Here is a 12,816-nt window from a genome sequence, read left to right on the forward strand (position 1 = left end):
AATTCCATCACTGCAAAAAAAGCACACAGCATTGTGTTTAAATTAAATTATGTCAGACTGGCGAGGTATGAAGTCACTTTCCTAAGGATCTTTATTTTTATTTATTTAACGTCTTTTTCTTTTTCAGGCAGCACAGAGACTAAATAAGAAGACTTTGACCACCTTTGCTGGCTCCCCAAAACAGCTTTTTTTTCATAGGTTGTCACTGCTATGCAACCTTTTAGTTAGTTAACCTTCTTAGCTAATTAGTTAACTCGTGGCGGCAGGGTGATCGACTGGTTAGAGCGTCAGCCTCACAGTTCTGAGGAGCAGGGTTCAATCCCCGGTCCCGCCTGTGTGGAGTTTGCATGTTCTCCCCGTGCCTGCGTGGGTTTTCTCCGGGCACTCCGGTTTCCTCCCACATCCCAAAAACATGCATTAATTGGGGACTCTAAAATTGCCCGTAGGTGTGAATGTGAGTGCGAATGTTGTTTCTTTGTATGTGCCCTGCGATTGGCTGGCAACCAGTTCAGGGTGTACCCTGCCTCCTGCCCAATGATAGCTGGGATAGGCTCCAGCACGCCTGCGAACCTAGTGAGGAGAAGCGGCTAAGAAAATGGATGGATGGATAGTTAACTCGTGATATTAACCTTGGACTACTGTTTTAGACCTGGCCTGACCTGATGGAAAAAGAACTGTCTTGACAACAAACGCTTCAAATGGTCTGATGCAGCCAGAATATTGCTGACGGTGTTTCCTTTACTTGTCACCCATGAGGCCCAAAACCAATGTTATGCTGACCATGTTGCATGAGGGAGACTTGATGAAAAAGGACACAATTTGGGAAACACGATCATGCATTAACTTTACCCTGTGTATCCTCTGAACTGGAACATAATGAAAACCAGGAGGTTTAAGATTAATTTCCTTTGAGAAAACATGGGAGATAAATTTAAAACATTTATTGTGAATTAAGATGAGTTCAAACTGTCACCAATATAAAAGTTGGAAAATAAATTGTCCCCCCTAAAAAAATATGAATAATAGAATAACATTACCTTTGAGTACCCGTGGCCATTCCTCTTTTGGTTGAGCATCATACCCTTCCTTGCTTGAATGCAAATTTTTTTTCAGGTTTTGATTCTGTTTTGGGCCACTTTTTACTAATACAGCATTGTTACTCTTGGTGAGATGCATGGTCCTGAAAAAAATGTCACCCAGCATAAAAGCCCCATTTTTAAATGGCATTTGGTAAAAATAAACCCAATATACTTCTTATATAAATTATATACACATGTGACTTGCCAATCTCTATGCATGATTTATGTAAACACATTCAAGCATTTTGAAGCAAAAAAATAATGATGGCAGCGGCTGGGAACATTTCCTGTTAAAATGGAGCAGGACACACGCGCACACGCACACACAGCACATTTTTCCCCCCTCGCCTTTTAAAATTCTAAATACTTAAAAGTCATGCTTGGGGAATGTTGGAATATTTTGTGGAATGATGGACATGTTTTAATTTTCAATCCCACACATGATATCTGACTTTCGATAGGGCCTCATTTGTAACTATTGTTGCATGCCTTGCCTAATGTCTTATCTAATGGTTTAACAAACGAGTTCCTACACTGAACATATATCACACATACTATATCAGATACTACGGAAGTATTAATTTATCTAAATCCACGACTCAGGACCACCTGTAAATAATATTTGTGAAACCCTTAATTAATAAATTAATACATAATAATCGCTGTGATATACCTAACAAAAATGCAGAGATAATATTTAATCATTCAGACAACAAAGACTCATTTGTGTGCTATTGCAGCTAAGCAGTTGAACCTGAAACGAGCAACCCTGTAAGCGAGGTTTCTTTTTTTGTCTAGCCTTCTGTTTTGGTTGCGGTAGCCTACCATTTGGTTTTCTCTTTGCACTGTAGTTTTCGTCTTTCTTACTTTGGAATTTTTATGCACCTGTTGTCTCACCCGTCAGTAGATCTTTTTGTTTGGATTATTCCCCCCCCCCCCCCCCCCTATACATTCATAATGCTTATTGTTATACTGTTTTTCTTAATTTTTGTTACTTTGTCAAATAAACATTTATTTGTTTATTTTTGACAACGCTTTGTTTCTGTTTCTGCCCGTGCGAATTCGTTTTGTATACTTTGATATCTTGATATAGAATTATGTGCTATATAAATTTCTCAGTTTGTTTATTTATTTTTTTTAGGCTACATTTAAATATTCAGAAATGTAGTTCCTGCATTGAAAAAAAATTTCAGTTGGAGAGATTCAACATACCAGTACATAAATATACAAACATCCATCCATCCATTTTCTGTATCACTTATCCTCACAAACATATTTTGGTAATTACTAATGCTGCCAATTTAGGGGAGCTATTACATAAACCTCTAATACATTTGTTCGTTTGATCAAGGACGTAAAATGTCTAGCTTCTAATCCTTCGTTTGAGCCAAGCGAGAAAGGACAAGCCATGCCTCAACATGGTTTAAAGTTGGGCACTCGGAGTGAAGGTCTCGGCATTGGGGTGAAAATCCCTCTTCATAAAAAACAAGCAACTGATGACCCACCGTCCCACCCTTGAATGTCTCTTAGTAAATGTGGATTGCTGTTAAATTGGATAACATGCGCTCAGTATTGAATTGAAGCGCATGCAGTTAAGAGCAGATTGTGAATGAAAATGAGTAGAGAGGAGTGCTTCATTGATATTAGGGCCTGTGAAGACTAGCAAACAGTTCGCAATTCAAAGCATGGCAAACTCCAGCTATTGTAATGAAAAGCAAAATTATAACACGTCGATTCCTCCTGCGAGCCATTTAAAAGTGAGAGATTTACACGTAACACTTAACACGTGTTACTTAAGATGTGTATTAAGAAGGCTAATTACAGCCATCAGTGTTTGGTTAGCATATGAATGATTTTTGCCATGTGGGATTTACTCTGTAGGCTTCTTGTGGTTACCACAATGTAGTGCTGCATTGTACTTCTCACAAAATGACACAAATGTATAATATTATAATGCCTCACGGGGGAAATTCAAGACTTTTATTTTTCTCAAGGCGAGATTTGAGTATAAATAGAATTTCCTCCTTGTGGGATGATAATCAGTATAAATACAATGTCTTCAAGCAAGTATCACGTCACTAGGAGACACATATATTGAATATTTATTCACTGTGTGTTTATGATGGAGTACTGTGCAGTGAGAGCTCATCAGGTGTGCCATTCCTCTATTTTACTCAACTGGTCCGAAAATTATTATTTAATATCTCTGAGAATGTGGTACCTCGATTTACTAGTGACCTGACCTACGTGTTTTTTGCTCTGCCGACTTTTTTGTCTTTTGCTGAACAAAAAAAAAAATTCCAGTAGGTGACTACTTTCAATTTTGATTTCAAAGTTCATCTCTTACTGTTTTAAGAAAAATGATGGCTGAAATGCTCCTAACATGCTTCCTTAGTGCAGTGGTGTCTTGACTTCAAAACATCTGGCCACCATCAATTCACATTGGTTTCCTTGCAGTGGACAGAAAATACGAAGTGGTGGTGGTAACGGACCATTAAGCTGGTTTGCCAACTTCCAAAAGAACCCACAGAAGAAGAACAGGAAGGACAGTACATTAGGTAAAGTTTTGTGTTTGCGTTTTCCGTGTTTGCAGGTTACGTGGAGAGCATTTGTTATTACTGTGCGTCGTTCGTTATACAGTAAAATACTTTTTGAGCAGCCCAACGGCCTTCCCGCTGACCCTGCTGTTCTGCCCCACACACGAATTGAATACATAAAATATATACAATACGACCAACTGTGGAGAATATGGGGAAAATATGACTTGTGCTGGAAAGTCATTTCAAATAAAAAGTCAAAGAGACAGTGGAGTGAGAAGGGGAATGATGAAGAAGAATAGAGTCGGAGGGCTCCTATGCATCATCGCTTTTAATATTGTGAGGCTATCCACACGTATCGAAGCATGGGCTCTGATCATGATCAGGATCATCTCTCTGGATGTAGAGCCTTCTTCATCCTCCGCCCCCTCCACGCCGTGCGCTTTCATCCATGCTGAATGTGAATTGTCTCCAAACCAAAAATGCAGGCAGCTCATTTTTCAAAAGCTGCTCTCCTTTTCGTGCAAACTTTCAAGGGAACGCTCCTCTCATGCTTGTTCCACATTACGTGACATCCTTAATCCAATTTGGTTTGAAAGTAAATTTCTTAGCTCATTCGCATCTCCTTTTAATAGTCTGTCTAATCATAGTTGCATCCACACTCCCAGTGCAGTTCCAGTGCCGAAAAGAATACAAAAAAATTAGTTTGGCTCTGCTAATTTTTTTTCAGCCACCGCTGATCTAAAGCTTCTCTAGGGGGACAAACTAAACTTTAACACAAAGTGGGTTGGACCCGATGGTAACTTCATTTATAGGCTATTGGCACAATGCAACTTTTTCCAAACAATTTCTGTCAGCTGTTTCACAGATGATCTGTGGACAATTGAAAATATTACATTTAGAATCTGATTCAGATCATTATTGAATTAGACAGGCATTGCATTGTATGTCAACTGGTTTTCAAGCGAGGGCTCAGTTAACTCTAACCTTTGTGACAGCCTTGAAGAACACTTGTGGATGGTTACTCGTGGGTCAGGTTTCCCTGCTCTGTTTTGTCTCCCTCCAGCTTTTCAAGACAACCTCTTTTGGAAAGCAGAAGCCACAAAAAAAAGATTGGACATTTTAATTTTGTCCATGTCAAGCTGAGTGAATGTTTTAAATCCACTAAGCCACTTTAGTTGACTGTACTCTCTAGTCACAGACAATGTCTAAAAAGTGTCTAAAAGAAGAAAAAAAACAAAGTGCTGTCTCATTTTACATGGCTTCGTCATTGATGGGGGGAAAAAAGATTCAGCATGTGAATGTTAGACCCTGTTCAAATTGATTTTTGTATGGGTTTAAGGTTTCACCAAAGCTTCTAATCCTGAGAGGAGAAGATAAATCTAATCAGAATGTTTTTTCAGTGGGGATTAGTGACTGCAAGCCTCTCGCTCATTCATATTCCCCATTTCCGCTGTCTCGTGCACACCTTTTCTTCTTTTATCGCACACTCCCTTATCTTGTATACCGTTAAATATATTTCATCTGTTCTCAAAAATGTTAAATGTTATTCATTATTAATGCTTTCTTGCAAATCTCTCTGAAAGGTGTGGAGCTGTTTCCATATTTTGAGCAGCTTTCACAGGAAAGTGCATCTCCCTTTCTTTGTCCTGCTTCACCTTATCATCTACTTTTCTGACTGACGGTGGATAAACCAGCCATTAGCCAAATCCCTATTCCCGTTTTGTCCATTACGTCAATGTGAACTTTCTTTACTCCTAAAGGAGATAACCTCAATAGCTAGTAATCATTTAGGTGTACTCTACTGTAATGTGTTTCTAACAAGCAGGGAACACGTTTTTTTTATCATGTTTCTGTCAGCAGTATGATCACCGGGCTCAAATCACAAAAGAGAACAAACTGTACATTCAGTCACTAGTACAGCTAGTATAGCTACTATTTCTGCCCTCAAAATATTCTCTTTTTAAAACCGAATATCTGGTTCTACAGAAATTGTCCAAACAGATTTTCTATCAAACACTTTTTAATAATGTGTTTCATTTAATGCAATTCAATTAAGGTTGGCAAATGGTTAAACACAGTCGTAATACTTTTTACAATTTCTGGCTGGGCAATGAAGATATTACATAAGCAGTTGTAAAAGCTGAATCCCACAACACCTGGCAACTTTTTGCTTTTTACACTGTTGGTTTTGTATAATCCAGGAATTAATTTCACCGGATGAATCATGGATCCAATCATGCTGGATAATCTGATCTAGGGAAGCTCCATTTTGTCAAGCACCTTAGGGCTTCTAATCGAGACAATTTGCACTCACTATAGTTGTCTCGCCGTGCTGCACTATTTGCATATAGTGGCCACTCATGCCAGAGTAGCATCTGCTCCATTTGCACACTGATTGAGGAGTATCTGTAACATTTGCACAACCATTGTCCCTGATTATCGCAGTACTCGTCACTTTAAACCGCATACACTCCTTGAAGTCTCAGTGCCCTTTGCACAATGGTCATTGCACCGGACTATTGCGATATTAGCCATTCGAACTGAGGACTCTGCATCTTTTTGCACAATTTTTGTTGTTTTTTGTCAATGTCTTTATGTCTCCAAAGTGTTCTGTAAATTGACTGTCTGTTGTACTAGAGCGGCTCCAACTACCGGAGACAAATTCCTTGTGTGTTTTGGACATACTTGGCAAATAAAGATGATTCTGATTCTGATTCTGATTCTGATTGTTGTCACCCTTGAATGCAAACTACAAATGTGTCAACTGTCAAGTCAAGACAGGGAAATGGCAAATCTTGTAGCCTCAAAATCATCCTGAAAGGATTGTGCTATTTTTTGCAAACTCAACATGTATCATATTTTATAATAATCAATAAATCGATCAATCGATCAATCAATCAATCATCAAGTTGGTCTGTTCAGGACACGAAACCTTCTTATGTGCATTAGGGTTTCAACAACAGTTAAAGCTTTATTTCAAAAGCAGATCAAACTGCGAGCGTGGATGTAGATAATCATTTTTGCTTACTCATCTCAGCAGGAAAAAAAAAGCCCATCACCATGCACTTTGGCTAATAACATATTAATACTAAATGATGCAGATGCAAAGCACTTTGAGAATCTCAGGATGAAAAAACTTGGTAGGCTTTCTCATCTGAGTCAGATCTAAGAAAATATTTTTTTTCTGATGTGCTATCCAAGGGCTTAATTAGTGAGAGAAATGTTCCAATCTTGCGATGTGCATCCACTTTTACTGCAGCCAAAACTGCCTGAAATCAACACACCAATGTTCCTTTTCACCGTTAGTGCAGAAAGCGAAAACTCTCAGCCTCTCCGAGTTTAGCTTTCACCGGCCTCAAATGACTTTCCACCACTTATGTTTTCGTTCAAATCTAATTATCATTTGGAGTTTTCCAGAAAGAGACAGGACAAAACCAAGAAGAAAATTATTATTTGGTGATTCATCGTAGTGATGCAAACAAAACGCGTTTTCCAAGTTGAAAATGAAGACTGTGTCACCATAACACATTAAGACGAATGCAAAATAAACAATAAGCACAACTGAGCATAGGGCTGATTACGCAAGCGAGTAAACCTTCAGCTCCCACGCATTTGTAGCATCTGGGACTTCCAATTAAGTTGTTTTGAACTTCAGTGCTTTGTTTTTTTCTTTTTTTTGCACATCATTATTTTTATTTATTTATGATTTTTATTTGTATTTTTTTTAATCTGAATCCGTAATGCCGAATGTGGTAACATTAGAGTCACGTCTACTACGGTTTCTCTTTTTCACTCATTCTGTCTACCTTTTAAGCTCCCTATCCATCATTTTTGCTCACATTGGTTTCCTTCCAGATCAGAAGAACAACATCATACATTTGAACTCTTTCTTTCTATTTTGAAATATATACAATAAGTACAGTTAAAGTTAAACTGTTTCATGTGAGTTATGACTTCCTGCTACTACGGTTTTCCTATTTATATGTCAAATTTGGTTTCAATTGTAGTTATTTCATCATGTATTTTATGCCCCCCCCCCCAAATATCTAGTATTGCATAGTCTCTGTATCATCATTGTTATCATTGGTAAAATATTGTGATCTTTCCCATCCCAAGACTAAAAGGAGAAGTTGCACACAAAATTGTTACTTTTCAACACAACTCCTACATTTCTTCAAGCACTGAATCAAACCATAAGCTCCGCTCTGATTGACATCAGACATAAGTGCATTGCGACATGTGTTAATCTGAATGAAAGGTTCACGTCTTTCCTTGGGAAATACATACCTACACAATCTGTGGTTCATCCTCATGTATATTTCATGGCAAACGGGATGGAGCTCTCTATTATTGATGGTCGACTGCTCAGCTGTCTGTCTGCTGCTCTCGTCTCCCTTTTGAGGAGTTGAAGTTATAGAGAATGACTCATAACTGAATCAGAGGGTGACCGCCTGACGTCGAGAGATATTTTCAAAGGAATCAGCCTCTACACATGTAAGGATGATGGATTCACTCAGTAACACAGAAGCGAGGATTTAGTGAATGCAAAATAGTTTTAATGATTTCAGTATGTGGTGTAAACGGAGATACTTTGCAATAACCCCCCTATAAATAATATCTACATCTAATATGCTGTTTTATAATGTGTACATATTCAAACCAAATGCATTAAAATATGTAAAAGCCCTGAGGTCAAACCGTTGCTTAGACGACTAAATCACTGACCTCCCCAAATGAAAGAAAGAGGAATGCATTTCAGTAAGTAAAACCTCTGCAAATTCTCTTGGATTCCTAGACTTTCCAATTTTTGAGTCTATGACGTGTAACTTTATTTCACAAAACTATTAAGATTCCAATACCAGAACAGCTAAGGAAATACATTTCGTCATTTCCTGTAAAGTACCACCCGATTTTCAGTGCACTTATTCAGTTTACATACTGAAGGGAATGAAAGAGGTGTACGCAAATGCATCATGTTGAATGCTGACTGCCAAAAGGTAAAGAATAACGACAACAACAAAAATGCGTGTGCAAGCCGAGCAAGCAGTGATGTGTGTAAAGTATTAAGTGGGTGGTGGGGGGGGGGAACCGGGGGGGGAACACAACATTGCAATGATAATTCATTTCTTCCTTCAGTCATGTTCAAAAAGAAAGAAGCAAATTACATGAACTGGGAAATTACACAATGAAATTGCAGTTTGAATAGATCAGTGCACTGTATACCTGTAAAATGAGGTTTCAGTGAATGCAATGTCCTTCTTGCATGCGAGTCTCTCGCTGGATTGGTTTGACACAGCAGATGGCTTTATTGACGCAACCTAGCCATTTAAAAAAGAAAAAAAAATTATTCAGCATTTTACTCCATTCAGGTTCATGTTCACTTTGTTAAATTATTTGGAGCAACTAATAGAGACAGAGGTGAATTAAAAGAACAAAACAAAACACTGGACACTTCATGAGATATTCATGACTTGCACAATTCAATGGAATAAACTTTAACACAGAATTCAGAACTATGCATTTGAAAAGATGAGTTAAAAAATGTTTGGACAATGGACAAATTTGGCCTGCGCTCAAAAATTTGGGGAGTGGAACAATATTAAAAGATGGGAAAAAGAAATCAGTAATTGTAATTATTTTTCATGATAAAAATACATACAAGACAATTTCAATGATTCCTTGGTTGGATGTGTGTGTGTGTGTTTTTTTTTATTTGATTGGCTGGCAACGAGTTCAGGGTGTACCCCGCCTCCTGCCCGATGATAGCTGGGATGGGGTCCAGCACTCCCGCGACCCTTGTGAGGATAAGCAAAAATGGATGGATGGATGTTTGTTTTTGTTTTATTTCTCAGCCAGACTTTTTATTATGTGTGTGTGTTAATTGATGTGCCTTGGTAGACATATTGAAGACTCACTATCCGACTGGTGGACCCCGCGGGGGGCTTCATGGCCCCATGCTACGCAACTGTACTTTCACATCACTAAATCAGGTAACCAAGATATTAGAACAGAGGTCGCGGCGAAAGCCATAAATACATTCACACTTCAGAGTGTCCATGTGCATGTAAGCCTCCACATCGCCTGCACGTACACCTGCTGTTGCTAAGGAAACAACGTTTCCCACCCCCTCTTCATTTTTGAGAATCCGAGTGACTGCTGTCTTCTGCCGCTTCTCTTCACCTTCCCTCTCAGCTGCTGACACAAATTCAGCCCTCCATCCTCACGTCTCCCGGGGCACATGGAACCCTTAAATGGAGCTTTAATGAAATCTCGGGGATTGTCCTATGGCTTGTTCATGCTGGCTCCCAGCACCGGGGGTGGTACCCCTGTTTCGGCTGTGCACCGGAGATTGGAGCACAGTCGCTAATTGAAAGGCCTCCGGACAAGTGAGGGGATGGAGAAGCGTGAGACGGGTGAATGAATTGATAGATGTGGAGGTAAACACCAAAGGGATTCAGGCAGATTTTTAAAGGTCACGTGAGACGGTTCAAACCTTGCTCCTCTCTTTGTTGTCCCTGTAACAAGCGTAATCTGTGCAGTTGTCTAGATACCCAGTCTTTTTTTTTTTTCTTCGCATTTAATTAGTTTATTTTAAATTTGCACATTGTTGATTATTGAGCCTTGGTTAATTGGATGTTCTAGATCAGCTAAAAACACACAGAGTGTATTTGCACAGACGACAAGTGTGTGTATACGCATATCCTCATGAATAGATCAACAAGCTGCAAGCCAAGTATGCAGCGATGTACTGCAGCAATAATTGTTGATCATAATGCAGAATTAAAGAGAAACACTAATGAACGGAGAAACAAAGTTTATCTTTTTAAATTAAAACTCTTTGAAATACCTCAGAAGTGTTATTATTCATGAAAAGATGATATCACGGTGCATTTCAAATACTGCCAAAACTGACAGCGCTTCAAATTAAAACAGAGTCCGCATTACCACATATCATAAATCATTCATTCATCTCCTTAATTGCTGTTGCGATAGTGAAAAAAGTGAAAGAAACCACACACAGAACATCTACGAACACCAGCAATCAATAGCTCAACTATCACATTGTCATTATGTTGTCCAGGCAAGATTTATTATTGTTTTGGTGATCTGTATTGGAGATTAATGTTGTCTTTGGAAATTAAGCCTTTCTGTGTTAGCAAAAGGTGGGAGAGTAGGCATTCTATTTTCATACACAGCGAATCTGCGGTTCAATACCTTGAACATTGATGTGTTCAAATGTACGCATAGTCATACAAATTCTGTCTGGTGGGTATTTGTCGTGATGAGTTCACTGTCCGCTGTTGTGAACGGAGCAGGAAGCTAACCGGATACTTGTTTGTCGATCACTGGTGAGATCAGAAGAGATTCCCGTGGCTGGCGCACGTAATATATGACACCCTGAAAAAGCCATATCATAATGACAATATCTGAAAGACGTTGGAGGAAAGAGGACTCGTGTGTTTGGACTGGGATTAATGTGAGTGAGTAAGTATGAATCCTAATCAGTGACTGAGTAATGATGTACTCATATTATTCAAACAAAATGCTGACTTTTGTCACCCTGAGCACAGTAGTTTGACCAAAATGCCAAAATACTATATATATAAATACAATCAAAAAATTGCATTCATGTGGATATGGCCTCAGTCCATTCCATAATAATATATAGTGTTTAAGGTTGAATATGGACAAACCATTTGGTAATGTTAAACCCGCTCTATCGATGTTAACAATATGCAAGTTTGATTTAAAAGACGGTCTTATTTTAGCCGATCCTACTCTTCTGATGATAGCTGACAACATATGATAGGCTAACCTTGGTGCTCATCAAAGCGAAGCGTCTGTTCACACAAACACTTTTATTAACACGTTTTCTCTCGCCATGCCATTGGTGCCGACTTTAATTAGCACAACCATGAGAAGATTAGATACCTGTCAAGCTCTACAAACATTAATATCATATGGAGCTTTGCTATTTTATCCCCTATACAAACACTTGACTGTATTGTGTGTCTTCAGCGTGTAGTTATGTTTGTACAGATTCAATGTACTATTAGTTCTATGAGTTATTAGGACTCTGTGTGAGATTCTGACAACATGATGAGGCGCTACTCGTGTTGGCAGCAGCCAGTGAAAGAGTGGAGACAATATCCTGTACTTAAAAGATAATCACAGTTGGATGTTTTTGGCATGGTAATTTGCATCTAATCACTATGATTTCAGAGAATACTGTAATTCATGAATTTCACCTTCCACCACTTTTTATTTGTATTTTTTTCATTTTTTTTAGCACTGTAGTGTCAGACACCAGCCAGCTCTATGAAAGACACCATCTGTTTACAGTATATTTATGTAAATGGTGTCTGCGCAATTAACGTTCAATAGGAATAATACACAGGCAAGAGAGCGATAATTCACCATTACCTAAATATACGACTATATCCAGTGTTGTTTTCTGTAAATATGTAAACAAAGTATTGGAATGTTCAATGTGTGAACAACTTTTGAGGAGACATTTACAAACTGGAAGAGTTACATTAATGTTGGATGTTTTTCCTCTAACAGGAACGAAAATATTGCTCGTCTGGGGCACATAGAATAGAATATCACAGCCATCAAAGGTATCATGATATGTGATGTTTCTGGCACTTTTTCACTTCTGAAAACAGATGAAAAAACGCACAAAACATACAGATGAGAGTGTTTGAGATCAGGTGTCTTTTCAAAGGGCAGTCATCGTTTTATGTCAGAGAGATCAGGTCAGGTGAAAGATTTCATTAAGATAAAACTTCTTAAACAATGAAATGTATTCAGGGTGAAAGAAATTTCTTCTTGCAGAAGCTTCTTGCAACATAATTCAAATGTGAACGTGGGAGCATCAAACTACGCAGTCCATTGTCTGCTTAGTGCGGCATACCTGAGCTGAGAACGAAGAAGAAAATCTTTGCATACGAATATATTTCAAACCACATTATTAACTTCTAGCACGATTGCAAATATCATGCTCAGGTGGGTGAAAAATAAGTAGAAAGTCCAGAGAGTGTTGATGAGCTGTAAGACACTTGGCTGAATGCAAATGAAAGTGAGGAATGACAGGGGAGCCATATTTAGGGGAATATAGACGGCCCTTCGGGACCGATTGTGCCCGTGTTCGGGGATCAAGGGCAGCTGTGCTCCACACGCAGAGCATTGAAGCT

This window comes from Phyllopteryx taeniolatus, chromosome 21 (genome assembly GCF_024500385.1).
Source record: "Phyllopteryx taeniolatus isolate TA_2022b chromosome 21, UOR_Ptae_1.2, whole genome shotgun sequence".
Taxonomy (NCBI): Eukaryota; Metazoa; Chordata; class Actinopteri; order Syngnathiformes; family Syngnathidae; genus Phyllopteryx; species Phyllopteryx taeniolatus.